This window comes from Nomascus leucogenys, chromosome 25, assembly GCF_006542625.1.
Source record: "Nomascus leucogenys isolate Asia chromosome 25, Asia_NLE_v1, whole genome shotgun sequence".
Classification (NCBI taxonomy): Eukaryota; Metazoa; Chordata; class Mammalia; order Primates; family Hylobatidae; genus Nomascus; species Nomascus leucogenys.
The window spans coordinates 23,123,388-23,142,641 of NC_044405.1; the positions used below are offsets into that span (position 1 = coordinate 23,123,388).

The 19,254-nt window shown below is 42.1% G+C and overlaps 1 protein-coding gene across 1 annotated transcript in view; it reads right to left on the reverse strand.

The window, feature by feature from the left end:
- KCNJ6 (potassium inwardly rectifying channel subfamily J member 6) overlaps window positions 1-19,254 on the reverse strand; it is a 299,630-nt gene that overhangs the window by 228,676 nt on the left and 51,700 nt on the right. The window lies entirely within an intron of this gene.

Consider the following 19,254-nt stretch of genomic DNA (forward strand, 5'->3'; position numbering starts at 1 on the left):
TGATTATTGGTGGTATTTTAAGGTGAAAAAGACAGATATATTTGTTTCATGAACGTGTGCTAAAAATGTCTTTCCCTGGGGGAGCCAAGGATTTTTATATCAGAGGTAATCATCTCATGTTCTTTTAAAATGAAAAGAAAATCAGAAATGCAGGCATCATACTTGTTGGGAGAAAAGAACTTACTTTGGCCTGAAAATTTTCTGTTCTTGCTTATTGTGTCTATCCCACTTGGATGTTCTTAGAGAGAGCGGTGAGGAGAGAGAGAAAGAGAGCACATGTATAACAGTTTGGAAGTCTGGGTCTAGAAAGGTTTTTGTCATGGTTTTACCACTTCTTATCCACTCATTAACTAACCTTGGAAGCTCTAATTTTCTCATCTGTAAAGTGGGGATAGGTGGAATTTGCACTGCCTGATTCACAGGACTGTTTGAGGAACAAATGAGACAATGTATATAAATACACTCAAGTGTAATGGCCATGTGTGGGTTTGTAATCATTATTCCGTTTGGCTACTGTGTGGGGGCCCAGAGTTAGAACCTGTTCTTGCTATTTGAGGACAAATATTGACCTCTAGCATTTGTGCCAAAAATAACAAAGCAAATTTCCCTGAAGTTAGCCAGACCCACAGCTGCCAGCCCCTCAGGGAACTACTCAACAAGAGTGTCAACAGCTGGTGACTATGCAACCCACACCTGTATTTCCACACCCCTCCTCCAGAATATAAGGTCTCCAGAACCTAGGCACACTGCTTGGAAGAGCTATGCTATTTTGCTCTAGGAGGCACTCCACTTAAAGTTGGATTGTTGTACATTTAATAAAAGGCATTCATAGACACATTGAACGTTTGGGGGAATCATGGTGATATGTTTGAGCGAAACATGTTCACAGATGCTGAAAAAAACGTTAAGTATCTTGTTTAAATCATAAACTCCTCAGGTAGAGCATTAACTTTCAGGGGCAACGGGCATTTAATTTTCTGTCTGAACTTTATTCCCTCTGCCACACCTGGGGAAGTAAATAAAGGCTCAGCAATTTGCTTGGTGGGGTGTGTGTGTGTGTAATCTATACTCCCACATCTGTTTCAGCTAAAGAGAGTATGGCTTTCTACTGAGTCCATGCCAGATACATACTTCTCTTTGAGTGTCTAAAATGACAGAGGTGTTTTTAATGAGGGCAGTTATAACAGTCTGATTGTAGCTCAGAGCTAAGGCTGAGACACTCTGTGTGTGTGTGTGTGTGTGTGTGTGTGTGTGTGTGTGTGTGTGTGTGAGGGAGAGAGGAGGATGGGAAAGAGGCGATTGATTCATGAATGCAGAGCATCTAGAAAGGGTAGAAACGGTTTTTTTCCGCTGCATGGGGCTCCCTCAGACAGAGGACAGGAGCTGGCAGAACCCAGTGAGGTCTGCATTTTCGGCGGTGCTGCCTTGCTTTCTGCTACCCAGAAGTAGGCTTTTAAGGATGAGGGGGAAACTCATCATGGTTGATATATTTCAAACCGGTTATATTTGCATCTCAGATATTTTTATCTCTCTAAAATGTGTGCTTGTATTCATCAGAAAACTGTGATTTTTTTTCCAAAATACAACCATTTAAAGAAACATTTATGCAAAGTAGGAAACGATAAAGCCATTTTATGAACTTAGTATCCTCAACAGGGCCTCACCTCTGGTTAAACCAGGAGCCCTCAAATCTCCCACCCTGTTCTTCAGGTTCTCAACAAATGCACAAGCCCTGGCCCTTCCTCACCTTCCCCCCTCCTTTTCCCTGACACGGTGCGATGGCAGGTCACTTGAGGACTGATTTAAACGGAAAATGCCACATGCTCAGATAGCCAAGCAAGTGAGTGTTCTCTTAGTACAGCATCATTTATGTTGCCTTGAGTTGCTGCCGAAAAATATAGGCCACAGCATTTAAGAATCTCTAATTAGTTTTTTGCCTAATGAAAAACAAATGGAAATGAGTAGCCAGTATGCAAGTATGGTTTGGGACAATAAAAATATAAAATACATAAAAATATAACAATATGAAAATATATAAAAATAGTAACTCCTAATGTTTACTTTACATTTATTATAGCCTGTCACTGCATTAGTACATTAGACTATCTCCTTAATTCTCACAAGGACCCTGTGAAATGATACTGTCTTCTCTACTTTGAGGATGGGGAAACTGAGGCACAGAGCGGTTCATCAGATCACGCCAGATCACATGGCTGGTAAGGAGTAGAGTTGAACATCAAACCCAAGAAGTATTTTTTTTTTGCACCTGCATCCTGCACCACGGTGCCACCTGCATCCCTAAGAACTGGTGAGAAGTCCTAGAAATGAAGGCCATTCGTGCTGAAGGCAGCAGTGAGAATCCAGGTCTAAGATCCTTCTTCAATCATCCGATGCTGAAAAATTTACTGATGTGCACAAGATGGGCACTGGATAGAAGAGGACATCTAGGTAAAGCCAGCTTTACGCCTGCCTTCAGAGAGCTTCCAGTTTGGTCCAGAAGGCAAGATGTGTAGAGAAATAGCTGCAATACGTGGTATCAAGGGTAAAACACAAGAAGGGTTCTACAGGACATTGATAGAAAGAGGAACAGAGGGAGCAAAGAGAAAGGGAGAGACAGAGAGAGACAGAGAGAGAGAGAGAGAGAGAGAGAGAGAGAGAGGAGAGAAGGGAGGGGGAGGAGGAGGGGGAGAAACAGAACAGAGACAGAGAATGAGACTGGAGAAAATGTAGTTCTAACTCACAGAACCAGGGTGTGCCTCATGGAGGAAGCAGCTTCAAGGTGTGAAGGAGGGGAAGAAGAGTAATGAGAGAGGGGAGGGCAAGGAAGAATATTCCAGATGGAGAAATGGCATGAGGAAAGGTGGGGAAGCTTGGTGCGTGAGGAGCAGCAGGTCACAGGGGTACCAAGGCTTGGTGTGAGAAGAAGAGCAGGAGGCTGGCACGGAAAATGAGGACATAAGCCCTGGAGGCCCTGGAGGCCAGACAGCTGCTCAGGAGGGAGGCCGGGGCTGGAGTTGTGGCAAACCAGTGGGAGGAGGAAGGTGCCTGTGTGTGCACCGTGGCAACCCACCCTGGTGAGCCAAGGAAGATAGTGGGAGATGTGGAGGCAAAACCCAATGAGTGTGCTCTCCTGTGAGCCCGGAGACTAGCAGATTTGAAGAGTAAAGAACTTGCCTATCAGGATGCGGTACCATTTTTTTAGAGTAAAGTTAGTTTTCACCACTGATACACTCAGTAAAAATAATCTGAAATTTTCACAATTTGGGGTAAAAACATCTGTAGGCTGTGCTTGAAGGAGGAGGTGACATTCTTGCTGGGCAGGCCACGTAGGATGCTTTAGATGAGAAAGCCCTCTTTGCAATAAGGCTCAGAGCCTTAGCCTCACCAGATATCCTTTCTAAGGTCCCTATGCACAGGTCACCCTGACTGGTTCCTTATGCTGCCATCATTGTGGTCTTGTTGACCAGACCAGGGAGGGTCCTAATACACTGAGGTATGAGGATATCTCACAAAGATAAATCAGATTCAAAGTTAAGCTTGTACTAACGTTGCCTCAATTCCTTTGGGCTTCAGCGTGAGTTCGTAGATGGCAGGAGAGCGTTTGGAGCATTGCCCTGGGTACTTTCTTGAAAGCATGTTGAGCACGTGACCTTCTAAGAGTGATGGGTAGCAGAGATAAGAGTTAGAAAACAGTTGGACCACATGGCTGCCAGAGTTTCTCCAAACCCAACTCTGTGTGTGTCCTCCCTGGCTTGAAATACTGTGGGACAAGCTCTCGACTTTCAGTGTCAACATCCAGACAATGTTTCACGAATTTCCCCGGGGGAGTTGGTTTCTTAGAATATTGGTGAGTGACTCATTTCTCCTTTCCTAGAGCTCCTGGAAATATTGTAAAATATAGGATAAGCATTATCACCAAAGACCTATCAGGAAATTTCCTTTAAAGAAAATACTATGCGAGACTGCAGGGAGGCACTGAGGATGTCCAGGTATCTGGAGCATACAGAGCCCGTGCCCATGGTGGACAAGCATCTGCAGTCTTTTCCCTGTCAGGTACCTCTGCTTCCAAGATGCACCTACTCTAGGTTTGGTCCCTAGCTTCCCAGGACTCAACCACAGTGCTGAATCTTGGAAACAGGCAGGAATTTCTTGCTGGTCTCGTGACTCTCAATCTATGGCCTCTTTTCTGGTTCAGCATCTCTCTGGGGGCTCTTGTCTTGCCTCCAGGGTGATCTTCCAGACATCCTAAGCCTTACAGTGGCCAATGCCTCTCCCACCTGGCTTCATCCAAGCCACAGGCATTGCCAAACCACCTCTATTTCCAAGAGGAAAGGGAACAGATGCCATATTAGTTCCTTTCTTTCCCCTTTACTTTTCCAGGTTGCCCACAATCCAAGTTCTAGGCAAACTGAGTCTTCCAACATCCACTCTGCACTCCCAGCTCCCTGCATTCCATGGCTTGCCTGGACCCTTCCCTTCCAGCCATGGTCTCCACCTACCTCTCCAGGCCCATTGCCTATCACTTCTACACTATGCTCCCGCCCGACAAGCCCCTCTGGTCTCTGAACACATTGCATTGCTTCATCCCTCAATTCAGGTTTGACTTCCGTTTGACATTCTCCCTGGCTACCCCATTCTGAGTGCCCATCCTCTCTCCACCTTAGCAACTGTGCATACTGTGGATGTAGGACTTGTCATTCTTGGAGCCATGACTTACAAAGTAACAGAGCAAGTCAGAGGAAATAGTCTTGACAACTCCAGGAGCAAATGAAACACTATAAAGGATGAATTCCTCTGTTTCCAAAAAGGGTAAAACGAAATACCAAATCACAACCAAAGAATGCATAGAATGAATGGAATGTCCCTGAACAGCTGTGAGTTTCCTGACATGAGATGCTGTCCAGTCATTTGTTCAGAATTTTCCAGAAGAATTTCTGCCCCAGAAAGTAGTGCAATACAATGACCCGTAAGAGCTCTTCTAAAATGGTTTCAGGGATGTAGTGACAGTTCAAGGGAAAGAAATCCCTGATTCCTTTTGTTTTTCTTTGTATGACATTCTTTCTCTTATTTGATCAGAGGTGGGTTGTGGGGTGCCAGGGGTCAGGTGGGAGTGATGATAGGAGCAGGATGGCAGGCCCGAAGGTAAGGCTGGTTAGTTACTCTGACATATAAGGGATACTTAGAACAGGGGTCCCCAGCCCCCAGGCCGTGGACCAATACTAGTCCGTGGCCTGTTAGGAACTGGGCCACACAGCACGAGGTGAGCAGTAGGTGGGCATTTCCGCCTGAGCTGCACCTCCTGTCAGATCAGCGGTGACATCAGATTCTCATAGAAGCACGAACCCTATTTGAACTGCACATGTGAGGGATCTAGGTGGTGCATGCCTCATGAGAATCTACTGCCTAATGATGTGAGGTGGAACAGTTTCACTCTGAAACCATCCCCACCCCCTCTCCTCCTGCCCCTGGTCCATGGAAAAATTGTCTTCCATGAAACTGGTCCCTCATGCCAAAAAGGTTGGAGGCTGCTGATTTAGAAAATAATCACCCGGCCCAGCAGCTTGACCCTGTTTTAAGGAGTCACTCAAGCCCAGTGGTGAGTTTGGTATGGTCACTAGAATGCCTTACGTTTGTCTAATGATGCAATGTTGTACTAGGGAGCCCCATGCAAAGGTGCTGTGGAGGACTCTGGTCACCATGGTGCTCAATTCTCTCCTGCCTTTTAACTTATGCCTATAACTTCAATTTAGAGGAATGAATCCTAGGGAAGCCTAGGGTTATGCATGCTGCTCTGGGACTATTTGTCACGCTTCACCTTGAAAACTGGCTGGGTTGCAGTGAAGAGAAAGGGATTCATTCATTCATTCATGGCTCAGCCTGTGTGAATCTGTGAAAACACACAGCCTTTGGGAGGGCCATGATCAAGTATTGTGACAGGAGATTTAAGCCTAAACTGCCTAATACTGGATAACCAGTGTGGAGCCCCCTAATCAGACAGGGAGCCCAGTGGGTCATGATAACAGCTCCGTCCCAAGCCAGGCCACTCTGATCACTATCAGTATCCAGGGAAGTGGTGTGGATGCCTGTTCTCAAAACAGGATACTATCTCTGCTGAACTCTGCTACAGCATTGTCAACAGGACAGCAGAGAGTCCCAGTTATTGGAATAACCCCAGGAAGCCAGCTTGTTCCCTATGCATGCAAAAAAGTGTAGGGTGCAGAAAGATGTGCTTCTTCAACCTCTCATCTGTGTCAATAGTTATAAAAGAAACTAAGTCAGGGGAATATTTTTAAAATGTTCCTTTGAGAAATTCAATTTTATAACCAAATGTGACATTTACTGGGGCTGGAGACTGAGGAAAATTTACGGATAGAAACTATATTATTTTCTTGTGCTTCTTGTCATGTGTTTTCAGCTTGAACTTCTATTTGGATAGAGGAGGGAAGGCACAGAAGGTGACCCCTTTGTTAGGTATCTAGTAATTGATTCTCAGCAACAGAGATCTCTGAGAAGGAAAATGGGGAACACCGTCCTAATCTCTGTTGTTCTTTTATCTCTTCTTTTTCTCTATTTACAGTTAATTTCTTCATTTCAGCTTTGGCAAGGATGATGCAGATTGATTTTTTTCCTATTCTTCTCACTAAGTACAACAAAAAAATCCTGGACAATATATATGACAAACTTAAGTTGACTCTGAGAGATGAATAGAGGAAGCCATACCAGCTAGGGACCTTGGGATCTGAGGAATAACATGGGAGTGAGTTCTCTGAGCTCTTTTTTTTTTTCTGTATTGTTTATCCCTGACTGGATACTGGAGATGCCAGCAAATTGGAAATGTCAATAGATGCAGACAAAAATGCCCCAAGCTTGAAGTCTTTAGCCAAAGACCTAGGAGAGTGGTAGTCTAAGAAGACAGAAAACTTTTGAATGATAACCTCTGTAGCCAAACATTACAGAAAAAACAGCAATTCCACTTCGAAAGCAAAGGCTGGGTGGGGAGCTTCGGCTTCCACTCTTATCAGGTGTGATGCCGCACCCAAACCTGTTGCCAGGATGGTGTCAGGGAAGACAGAGTGGAGATTCTGAATTTTCCTTCTTGCTGAAGGATAATGAGACTCTCTAGAGACCACATGGGGAGGCTGGTCCTCCATACGGTTCTGGTAATAATGAGGTATGTCTCCCCAGACCCACAGGGGAGGTATTAGAAGAGGGCCAGTATAGAGTCAGGATATTCACTGCCATCCAGCTGTAACAAGGTCACTCTTGCAAAGTGTTGGTGGAGACCCCCACGTGGGAAGTAGTAATGAGGTGCCCCCTCCTATCCCAGCCAGGATGGTGTTGCTGGAGGCCTAGTAGGGATCCTGAACCTTCACTACCATCCAGCAGTAGAAAGGATGACACCTTACTAGTGAGCCATGAGATGGTTCCCTCCTTAACTCACCAGAGTGATGTCAGAGGAGGCCTGCTATAATACAAGATTTCAATAAGATCCAGAATCTTAGAATAACACCAAAAATGTTTAGGTTTCAGTACAAAATTACCTGTCATACCAACAGAAGGAGCTGAAACTGAATGACTGAAGACAAATATCAACACTGATATGATGCAGATTTTATAATTATATGAGGGACCTAATGCAGCCTGAAACAAATGAAGGAAAGTCCTAACAAACAAATAGTAAGCCTCAGCAAAAAATCAGCACTTATGGAGAAGAACTGGAAAAAAATTCAGAACTAAAAATTTTAATAACTGAAATAAAAAACTCAATTGATGGGCTGAACAGCAGGGTGGGTAAGACAGAGCAAAGAAACAGTGAACTTGTTGATAGAACAATAGAAATTATATAATCTGGACACTAGAGAGAAAATAGACTTAAAAAAATGAACAGAGCCTTGGGAACATGTGGGGCTGTAACAAAAGATCAAACATTTATGACACAGAATATCAGGAGGAGAAGAAAAAGAAGATAAGACTGAAGAAAGTATTCAAGGGAATAATGGCTGCAATTTTTTCAAATTAAAAAGAAAAAAAACAAACTACAGATCCAAGAAGCCAAATGAAACACATGCAAGAAAAACCCAAGGTAATTCACTCAGAGACACATGATAAACTTCTGAAAACTAAAGAAAAAGAAAAAAATCATGAAAGCAGCCAGAGAGAAGTAATGCATTATCAATAGGGAAAGGTAATTCAAATGACAGAGGTTTTCTACTTAGAAACTGTGGAGGCCAGAACAAAATAGCATAACATTTTTCAACTACTGAAAAAAAAAAAAACATTTTTCAGCTCAGAATTTTATACCAGCAAAAATATATTTCACAAATTAAATGAAAATCAAGGCACTCAGGCATTTTCAGATGAAAGAAAACAAAGAGAATTTGTCACCAGCAGACCTACCCTAAAAGAAAGGAAGTTCTCTCAACAAAAAGGAAATCATAAAAGAAGCAATCTTGACATATCTTAGAGGTAGAAAGGACATGGAAAGAGAAAATATACAGGCAAACACAGTAGACTTTTCTTGAGTTTTCTAAATTATGCTTGATGGCTGAAGCACACATTATAGCATGGTCTAATGTGATTCTTAATATATGTAAAGGAAATATTTAAGACAACTGTATTTTAAATAGGGGAAGGGAAATGAATGTAAAGGGAGCTAAAATTTCTGTTTCCCTTGAATTGGTTGATATTAACAGCAGTAGTTAAGAGATACATATATATATATATAAATTACATTGTGTATATATACATAAACACACAATGTAATTCCTAGAACAGCCACTGAAAAAGCTAAACAAAGAGATATATTCAAAAACACTATAGATAAATCAAAGTTGAACTTTAGAAAATGTTGAAGTAACCCACAGAATTTCAGAAAAAACCCCAGAGAATCACAAAACAAAAAACAAATAGAAAACAAAAAATAAAATGGCCAACATAAGCCTTAACATGCTAATAATTACATTAAACATAAATGGTCCAAATACACCAATTAAAAACCAGAGATTAGCAGAGTGTATAAAAAGCAACTCCAACTATATATCATTAAAAAAAATTCACTTCAAATATAATGGTATGGGTAGGTTGAAAGTAAAAAGATGGAAAAAGATGTACCATACAAGCATTAATTAAAAAAAAGTATGGCAATATTATTACACAAAGTAGACTGCAGAGCAAAGAAAATATGAGAGATGGAGAGAAAAATTACAGAATAATAAAGATTGAATAATGGAGAATATTACACTAAGTGAAGTAAGCCAGGCACAGAAAGAAAAATATATGTTCTCACTCATACGTGAGAGCTAAAGAACTGATCTAATGGATTAATGAGTAGAACAGTAACCAGAAGCCTGGAAGGATCAGGAGGGGGATGAGCAAAGATTGGTTAGTGCATACAAAAATACAGTTAGATAGAAAGAATAAGCTCTATTGTTTGACAGCGCAGTAGAATTACTATAGTTAATGATGCTGTATTGTATATTTCAAAATAGCTAGAAGAAAACTTGAAATGTTCCCAACACAAATGAATAATACATGTTTGAGGTGATGGATATCCCAAATACCCTGACTTGATCATTCCACATTGTAAGTATGTATCAAAATATCATATGTGATATTCATAAATATGAACAACCATTAAGTATCAATACAATAAAGGTTTAATCAACCAAGAATACATAGCAATCCTAAATGTGTATGTAACAAACAACAGAGGTGCAAAATATATGGAGCAAAAACTGATAAAACTGAAAGGGGAAATAAATCCACGAATATAGTTGAAGATGCCAACACCCTTCTCTTAATAATTGTTAGGAGAACTACAGAGAAAATCAGTAAGGATACCGAGAAAATCAACAACATCATCAACCAACAGGATCAAATCAATGTTTCTAGAATTTGCCACACAACAACAGCAGAATACACGTTCTTTTCAAATGTCCACAGCATATATACCAAGACAGACCTCAAAAAAAGAACTGAAATCATACCGAGTATGCTCTCTGATCACAATGGAATCGAACTTTCAAAAAATCAAAATTTTTTGGTTTATTTTCCTCTTTTTCTCTTTTTTACTTGTGCCACCCCCATGCCTGCTTGCTACCAGTATAGTATGTCATTACTCTGAATGCTGCAGTGAGGGTGCAGTTCTTGGGAAGTTTTTGGATTGGGATGTGGCTTTCATGGCTCAGAGTTTTAAAGAAAAGGGAGGAATGGACTCTCCCATTCTCTTTAGCTTCTTTATTGGAACACTCTCTCTGATCTTGGAGAATTAGCATAACCCTCTATTGTGACTGTTCTTGGAACCTTTCTATACAATACTAGAGGAAAGAGGAAGATAGTTAGATTCTGAGTCTGTGTCATGGAAGATGGATTTGCATCTTTTGTGCAGTTTAAACAGTTTTGTGACAAAAAGAATTAAGTGGAGCAGAAAAAATAGCTTTCCTTATGAAACCAAAAATCCAACAGTAAACTTCCAATTCAGAAGGCAGAAGTCAAGGATGACTGCATCTGCTGGGGACCCTCTCTCCCCCGGGGACCAGTCATTGCAGAATCATGTCCTTTGTTTATATCATCCTTGTAGCACTGCCGAGCCAAGAAACTCAGTTCTGCTCAACCATGATGAATATTTTTCAAAACCACATATTCACAATCATGAGATTCTCATTGACAATTCTGTGGTTCCTAATTTTTTAAAATATCTATCTGTGAGGAAGAAAAAATGACTCTCTCCACTTTTAGCTATGAGGTGGGCTATTGGCCAAGCACGGCCAGGGGCCTCTGTCCCTGACAGGCAGCAGCTGTTCAGGCTCCTTGTCCCAGAGCACAGCAGAAGGCAGGGGAGAGGGGGTGGAAGCAGGATTCAGGGCGCTCAAGGCAAGAATTCTTTCCCGAGGCTTTATCCTCCCTGGGACTGGGTGCTAGGGCAGATGGTGCTTGCATTTTCCATCACTCAGAAAGCCATGGCCAGAGACAGGAGGGTGGGGAAGGGGAGGAATGAGGTCCAAACATCATTTCTGGAAGCTCTTCAGATTCCCTGCATTTTAAAATCTCATAATTCTTCTCTCTGAATACCACAGAGCCAATGCCATACAATGTTGTGGCATTTGCTGGGCCACATTCCCTAGTGAGTTGGGAGAAGAATTTCTGTGCCTAAGGCAGCAACCAGCTTAAACATTTTCATTTCCTTCTTGTGGCTTAGCTCTTCCACCAGGAAATCCTGCTATCATCTTCCTTGCCCTCTCCCTACTCCTTGCTGTTCATTTCTCAACTCTGTGATTTTGTGCTTCCGGCCTTAGTCAGAGCCAGCCTCTCTGTTCCTGGTTCTCTGAGAACGTGCCTAGGTTCCTGCCTTGATGAGCAAGTCAAGACTGTGGACTAGGTGAACTTCCAGTCAGTGTGGAAAATGCCATTGTTTTCAGGAGAAATACACTCAAATACTTAGGGCAACCTATCCTGATGACTATAACTCTTAAATGGAGAAAGAGAGAGAGAGAGGGAGAGAGAGAGAGAGAGAGGGAGAGAGGGAGAGAGAGAGAGAGAGGGGGAGAGAGAGAGAGAGAGAGAGAGAACACAAATAAGGCAAATGTGACAAATGTTTAGAACCAGGGGGATCCAGGTAATGGGTATATCATGTGTATTATATCATTCTTGTGGCTTTTCTACAGATTTGTCATTTCCCAAAATTAAAAAAAGATAAAAAATCAGTATGGTGAGTGTAAACTGCTTCTCCTAAGCCCCAGGTCAGAACAATGGCCTCTGGCCTGGGGATGTTGTATGGTTTGGGTATTGACCTGGCTGGATGTACCAGTTACTTGGTTTCATTCCAGTGTGTGATGCTCTTGGATGGTTCACCAGGCCATGCTCTGGTAAGAGTAGCGAGTGGTATCCCTAATATTTTAAATGCATTGCCTGTGGCTCTTCTGAGCCTTGAGGTGCCGATACTCCAATGAAGACCCACTGAATCAAAATCTCTGCGGATAAAAGTAAAGAATATGCATTTCTTTAAACGATTCTTATGGATATATCTAATTTTAAGATGGTAAGACAGAGACTTCTGTCTCCATTGGAAAACAGTAAAGATACCAAGAAACCGTAGGAAATCTTCACTTTTGATGCAACTAGGAAATGCCTACAACCTCAGATCATGTATGTAGAGGGAGGGCTCTTGTTACATGCAGCAGAAACTGGGCCAGGATAAAGGTGGTAAGTGAGAAACGATGCCTAACCCCAGAAATCTATGGCAGAGCTGGCTGCCCATAGCCTTCTCCATCCTGGGGGAATAGTCAAAGCATTACCAATGTTTAGAGCAACAAGATGAAGATGTGGTACTCGCTATGAGAGCCTTCCTGGACAGCGTGTGATACCACAGAGGGACTGGAGGAAGCAGAGGGAAAGAAGAAAATGCTCAGATCTGCCATTTTGCAAAGGGAATCTTTCTGTGTGGCTGAGTGGAAAAGAAACTGTGGACAGTGAGCAGCTCTGTGGCTGCCAACCTTTGTTAGCCGTGTGATGTAAGGACTAAACCTCTGACAAAGCCTGGAATGAGACAGAGCTTTACTCTAGCCCAGGAGACTTCTTGCTCCATGCTGTGCTTCCTGGGTGCTTCTCAACACTTCCTTTCACAAATTACTGACCCAGAAAGAAATCCCCTCTTTCATGAGGAGCCAGCAGTGGATCTATCCAAAATATTACAGGAAAAAAAGACAAGCTGGAAGCTGAACAATGACCTAGAAAAGTAAGGTGACTAGTAAATGGTAAAGCAAATATAGAAATAGTACAGTGAATATAGTAAGTGAATATTGAAATAGAGGTCATATTTATTTGGAAAAAAGAGAAAGACATTGATGAAAATATAATCAGGGACACAGAGTGCAATTTGAAAAGATAGAGCAAAATAAAAAGAAAATAAATATCAAACTGAAAATGACAGACATGGAAGACAGAAAAAGATGATTCAACATATATATAGTTTGTATCCTAGGAGAAGAAAACAGAATTAGCAGAAAAATATTTAGATATATCATTACGAAAATTCAGATTGGCCGGGCACGATGGCTCACGCCTGTAATCCTAGCACTTTGGGAGGCCAAGGCGGGCGGATCACGAAGTCAGGAGATCAAGACCATCCTGGATAATACAGTGAAACCCCGTCTCTACTAAAAATACAAAAAAATTTAGCCGGGCGTGGTGGCAGGTGCCTGTAGTCCCAGCTACTCAGGAGGCTGAGGCAGGAGAATGGCATGAACCTGGGAGGCGGGGCTTGCAGTGAGCTGAGATCGGGCCACTGCACTCCAGTCTGGGCAACAGAGTGAGACTCCGTCTCAAAAAAAAAAAAAAAGAAAGAAAATTCAGATTAAGCTCAATTCTTACTATTGATAGAGCATGCTAGGTCCTGGAGGGGAAAAGGGGATTCATGGGCACTGATACATATCCTGATACAGTTACTGCACTTCAGAGAAAAAAGAAATAATTTTGCAGGCATCAAAGCATAAAGGGCACATAGAAAAGGGGAAAAACAGACTATCTTTAGCCTTCTCTCTAGAAACATTCAACAAGACAATGGGATAAGATCTAAAGTCTTTAGGAAAATAAAGTGAGATACTACAGTTTTATACTCAGCCACACTGGTGTTCAAGCAAAGAAATGCCTGAGAGATATCTTAAAGATGCAAGCACTCAGGAATGAAATTCTCCATGGGTTTTTTTTTTTTGAAGATATCATAAAGAATATCTTCATAGATATCATAAAGGGAGCTATAGAAATATAACTTAAGGGAATAAAGGTCAGCACTAGATGAACTAGGAATAACAGCGTAACCAATTAAAACCAGGCAGGGAAGGGGAAGGAGGAAAGAAACTAGATGAAAATAGAAAATCAAAGAATCTCAATTTAAACATACTTTATGGTAGGGAGACAAAAGTTTCTGTCTAAAGAACAAAGATGTAGGTACAGTATATATGATAGAAGAACAAAATGAAACTCTCATTCTACCGAATTTACAAAATTGCAAATTGCAACAAAGCAAAGCAAACAAAGAACACAAAATAAAATATGATAAAGAATAAACATATTTTTAAGATCTGGAGGCTTCAGGGAAAACAACTTCAATAAATAAAAGACCAAAATATAGCAATAGGTAATTACTATGGAAAAATTCCCAAGATACATTGTTAAGTAAAAAAGCTATTTATAAAAGAGAATATATGGTAGTGTTCCACTTATGTTTAAGAAAGCATATATATATATATTTTTTAAAATTTTGTAAGATGTATAACTAAGGACACATAAACACACATATGTGTGAGCATATGAATAGGATATCTCTGGAAGGATACACAAGAAACTCATAACAGTGGTTGTCTCTGGGATAGGAAACTGAACTGGAGTCTAGGAAGGGTTTTTCATTGTCCACAATTTGATACTCTATTTTAACTACGGGCTTATATTACTATATATATATATATATATATATATATATATATATTACTGAAAAAGCTCTACAGATGATTCTAGCCAGCATTGGGTGTTGAGCAGCCCCGTTTTTTCATTCCAGGGCTTCTGACAAGCTAATGGCAGTTGTATTGTATCTCAGTGGTAGGGATAAAGTGATGACTGCTATCTCTGTTTCATGTGGGTTTTGGCAGACCAGCAAAGAGTTTTATTGATTTACTTGTGTCTGAAATTTCCGGATTTCAGAAGAAGGTTACAATCAACTAAAAAAACATAAAAATAAAAACAAAAGCCCAATTATGAAGTTATAAAGTACTGGGGCTTTGGGTCTTCTAAGCTACCACTGATACTTTTGTCTTCATGCTAGAGTGCCTGCATTTCAGCTCTTCTGAATTAATAGAATGGCTTCTTAGTGTATCTCCTGGATTCTGGCCTCTTTGCCTTTCAGTTCTCCCTCTTTCCCACTTTTACCCTGCTGGTCCCTTGCATCATGACTCCTTTGTGGGCACTCCACAAGACACCCCGTGCCCTGGATGCCCAGAGTAACATGGCCCCAAGACACATGCTGCAGGCGGGCAGGTCGCCCGGTGCAATGGCTATTTCCATCTTTGCTCCTGTTCTTCCCCAGGTAGGAGTAATCCCAAACTCACCTGCTGCTCGGTCCTGCACTGATTCCTTTCTCTCCTGAATCCTATTTTACATCCAGGTAATAGCTCATAATTTAGCCCTTAATTGTTCTCCAATTACCTCATCGGTGATAATTTTTCTCCAACTTGAGTTTGAGCTCCTTCACGGGGAAGACCACGGGGCTCTGTGTTCTAAGCCGATCCCACATCTTATGGCCTCCCACCATTCTCACAGCTACTAGCTTAGCTCAAACCACCCTCCTTTCTCGCCTGGTCTACGCCAGGCAGGTCTCCCTGCTTTTCCTCTTGGGCCTCTTGTGGTCTGTTCCCTATATGGCAGCCAGAGCCATCACTGGCTTTGAAGTAGAAATAAGCTGACTTATCTCCCTGGCTTAAAACCCTTTCCAGCACACTTGTGATAAGATCTTAGCTTCAGGTGGCATGGAGTTCATGCAGGATCTGTCCCTAGGCTCCCTCCACCCTCATTTCCCAGCCTTCTCCCCATCACTCACACTGCAGTCTTTGACTTTCTTGCCCAGTCCTTCCCCGGGGCCATTGCACTTGCCAGAAGAGCTCTCCCACTACCCCCCTGGAGTGGCTCTCTATGTCATATCATCCAAGTCATGGTTACAATGTCACCTCTTCTGAGGCCTTCCCTGACACCATATCTAGCATAGTTCCCATCTTCACCCCCTCATCACTTCCCAATGTTTTCCCTGCTTAATTTATTGTAACTTTCATCTTCACTGTGTATGTGGGTAGACAGTATAATCCGGGGTTAGACTCTCAGAGTTTAAATCTCAGCTCCACTACTTGAGCTGCATGACATTGGGAAAGTCGTTAACCTCCTTGTGCCTCATTTTCCTCATCTGTACGATGGGGATAATGTTATACATAGTTTATGAAACTACAGTGAGAATAAAAGGAGAGATTAACGATATGAAAACCACTTAGAAGGCCGACAGGCAGGAGGTGAGGACTACATCAGTCTTTGTTTCTTTATTTACTCATTATTGCCCGACTCCCTACCCTAGACTGTCAACTCTGGTGTATTAGTCAACTCAGCCTACTGTAACAAAGTACCACAAACTGGGGGGCTTAAACAACAGGCATTTATTTTCTCAAAGTTCTGGAGGCTGGAAGTCCAAGACCAAGGTTTCAGTGGGGCTGGTTCCTTAGAGACCTCTGTCCTTGGCTTGGGGATGGCGTCTTCTCCCTGTGTCCTTACAGGGTTGTCCCTCTGTGTGTGCCTGTGTCCTCATCTTCTCTTAAGACCACCAGTCAGCTTGGATTAGAGCCCACCCTAGTGACCTCATTTTACCTCAATCACTTCTTTAAAGGCTCTGTCTCCAAATACAGTCCCATTCTGAGGTACTGGGGGTTAGGACTTCAACATACAAATTTTGAGGGCATGCAATTCAGCCCCTAACATCTGGAGACGTAGGGTTGCGACCTGGTTAGCCCTGTATCTCTGCAGGCAGAAATGCATTTTCCAGCACACTTCAGTGTCTCAGTAATGACCCCTTGGAAGCCTGAGAGCATTTCCCACAGAGCTGGTCCCTCTGTCCCACAGCCATAAAACATGGAGTGACTACTGGGTGCCAAGCTGAGAAGGTACTTGAGGAACATCCTTGAGAAGCACCAAACTGGGGAACACTCCGGGCCTTGGATTGTGTTCACTAAAATTTAAATGACTCCTTCATAGCCCAGTGGCAAGTAGGGGACCATCAGCCTCACTGAGGTGTTGATGGTGGGCTGGTGACTGGAAAGGAAAGGAGGGTGTGGGTACCCTGAGCTTCCAGTAGTGGGGCTGTAGGTCAGCACACAGTCAAGTGAGTGGCTCAAGCCCCACTGCAGAACATACCTCCATTCCAATCAAACAAGCCCATGTCTATCTCATTCCTTGGCCTGCTCCTTAAGCCCCAAGTAAGGCTTAGAAGACAGCCCTTCTTGGAACCAGTTTCCAATCTTACATAAGGTGTCAGAATCGCCAGTGGTTGGAATTCTTCCATGAGAGCTGTGGAAAAGGGCTGTATTTTGCTTACAATCAGGTGAACCTCACTCTATACAACAGTTGAATCCCCCAAACATTGTGTGTGAATTTTAAGTCCAAGTCTACCTTAAATAGGCAGGGCTGGAGGGGGTCACTATTTATAGTAAATATCCAGTGTGCTTTTTTTGGCAAGCAGAGAAGTCTCCTATTTTAACTTTTCTCTTTTGTAAATGTCACCTTTATACACACAGGCACGCACGCATGTATACACATTGTGGCATTCAAGTCTGTGAGGCCCAAGTATCTAGCGGTGCTTTAATTCTAAAAGGGGAAGGCTTTGTTAAGTAGCTCAAACTGCAGGGGAAATTATGATCTGAGTTTAAGCTAATATATCACGAAAAAGCCTAGACACAGCATCTGTCAACTTGGGTGATCTTGCTTCTCTCTGGGCAGCCACCTGGTAAATTTGTATTTTGCAACAGCAGCTGCAGAGACTGTGTTTACCCTGTGTAGATAGTCAGAGAAATATGAAGAAACTGGGGGTTCTTCCTCTTCTATTTGTGCTAGCGGTAGGCTGACTTAGTTGAACACATTCTGGCAGTTTCGTAAAGAAGTACAATGCCTTAGAATTTTGAGCTGCTAAGTCGGTCCCCTCAACAGCCAGGGGAGAGACACGGCAGACATCTTGACTGATGTGTGACATCATTTGTTGCCAGGAGGAAAAAGCAGGATTGGCTCCAAGATGAAGGGGTCAGACCTACACAAGAGTAGCCACAGCTACTGTTTTTCAAAAGGTAGGACAGAGACTCTTAAAGAGGCTAGGAAGATTCGGACAAGGTGAATGGAGAGAGCCAACAGCAGAGCCGTGCTCATGATAGACACTCGACATCCACAGCAGAGAACTACTGGTGAAGATCAATGCAGTAAAACTGAGGAATGAGGCAAAACGTGTTTTATAGTCTTTTCTTTAACATTTTGCTTTATTTTGTGTTATTTGATTCATTAATATTTTAGGCACAGTCATTCCTGATTTATTAGTATGTCTGCTTAAATGAGTAAAACATGGAGTAATAAAATTTTAGGTTCTTAGTTTTTGAAATTCAGAGATTGTTATGCTTGACTACTTACTGTGCTTCCACAGTAACCAAGACAGTAGCCTCCAATGGCTGGAAGTGAATTTGACTCTTTGCCCGTATGCTATACCCTCAGCTTCTTAATATTGATGGGTATTGCACAGGTACCAACTTTGATTTATTGCAAATCTGATTTAGAGTGGGTAGAGAGAGACTTGAAAGGGCTGTGTCCATTTATTACTGAATTTTTTAGAGTTTATTCTTCAGGAAGTACCTCTGGTGCCAGACATTTATATTTTTAATGATTTGGATGTATTTTGCTTTATTCACAGTGTGTGGTTGACATCTAAAGTTGTTTTTGTGCATCAGGAAATAAGGTTATTAAAATATTATTAAAATAGGTTTCCACAGGCACTTTGCTACATGTGACAAAATGCATAATTAGCTGGAATTAAGAGCTAATAGGTTTATAACATAAATGCCCCACTTCTAAAATAATGTTTAGCTGATACTTATGTGCACTGCTGTAAGTTGTGTAAGAAAAAAAATGTTCTATGGTTCCTAAAAGTCTGATTGGCTTATATTGTCTCTTTAAGCAACTTTAAAATATAAAGGTTTTTTTTCTTTTTTTTTTTTTGCGGTGAAGAGAGAGAAGGTGAGCTTCTGCTATACTGGCAGTTTGGAGGTTGAGTTTAAACTGCTTGAAATGATGGGACCTCAGGAAGGACCATATGAAAATATCAGCTTTTCAGGCCGATGGGTCATCCGGCATCACAAGCCGTGTTGTGGGGCTTGAGGCCGGGTTCAGTCTACGTCATCCAATAGCTGACGCCTGGCAGAGACACAGGAAAGGAATATGCAATTCTCCAATTCTCTCTCTCTTTTTTTTTTTATGTAGATTTTCACCCTGTCACCCAGTCTAGAGTGCAATGGTGTGATCTTGGCTGACTGCAGTCTCTGCCTCCCATCTTCAAGTGATCCTCCCACCTCAGCCTCCCAAGTAGCTGGGATAACAAGTGTGCCCCACCATGCCTGGCTAATTTTTGTATTTTTAGGAGAGAGGAGGTTTCACGTGTTGGCCAGGGTGGTCTTGAATTCCTGACCTCAGGTGAGC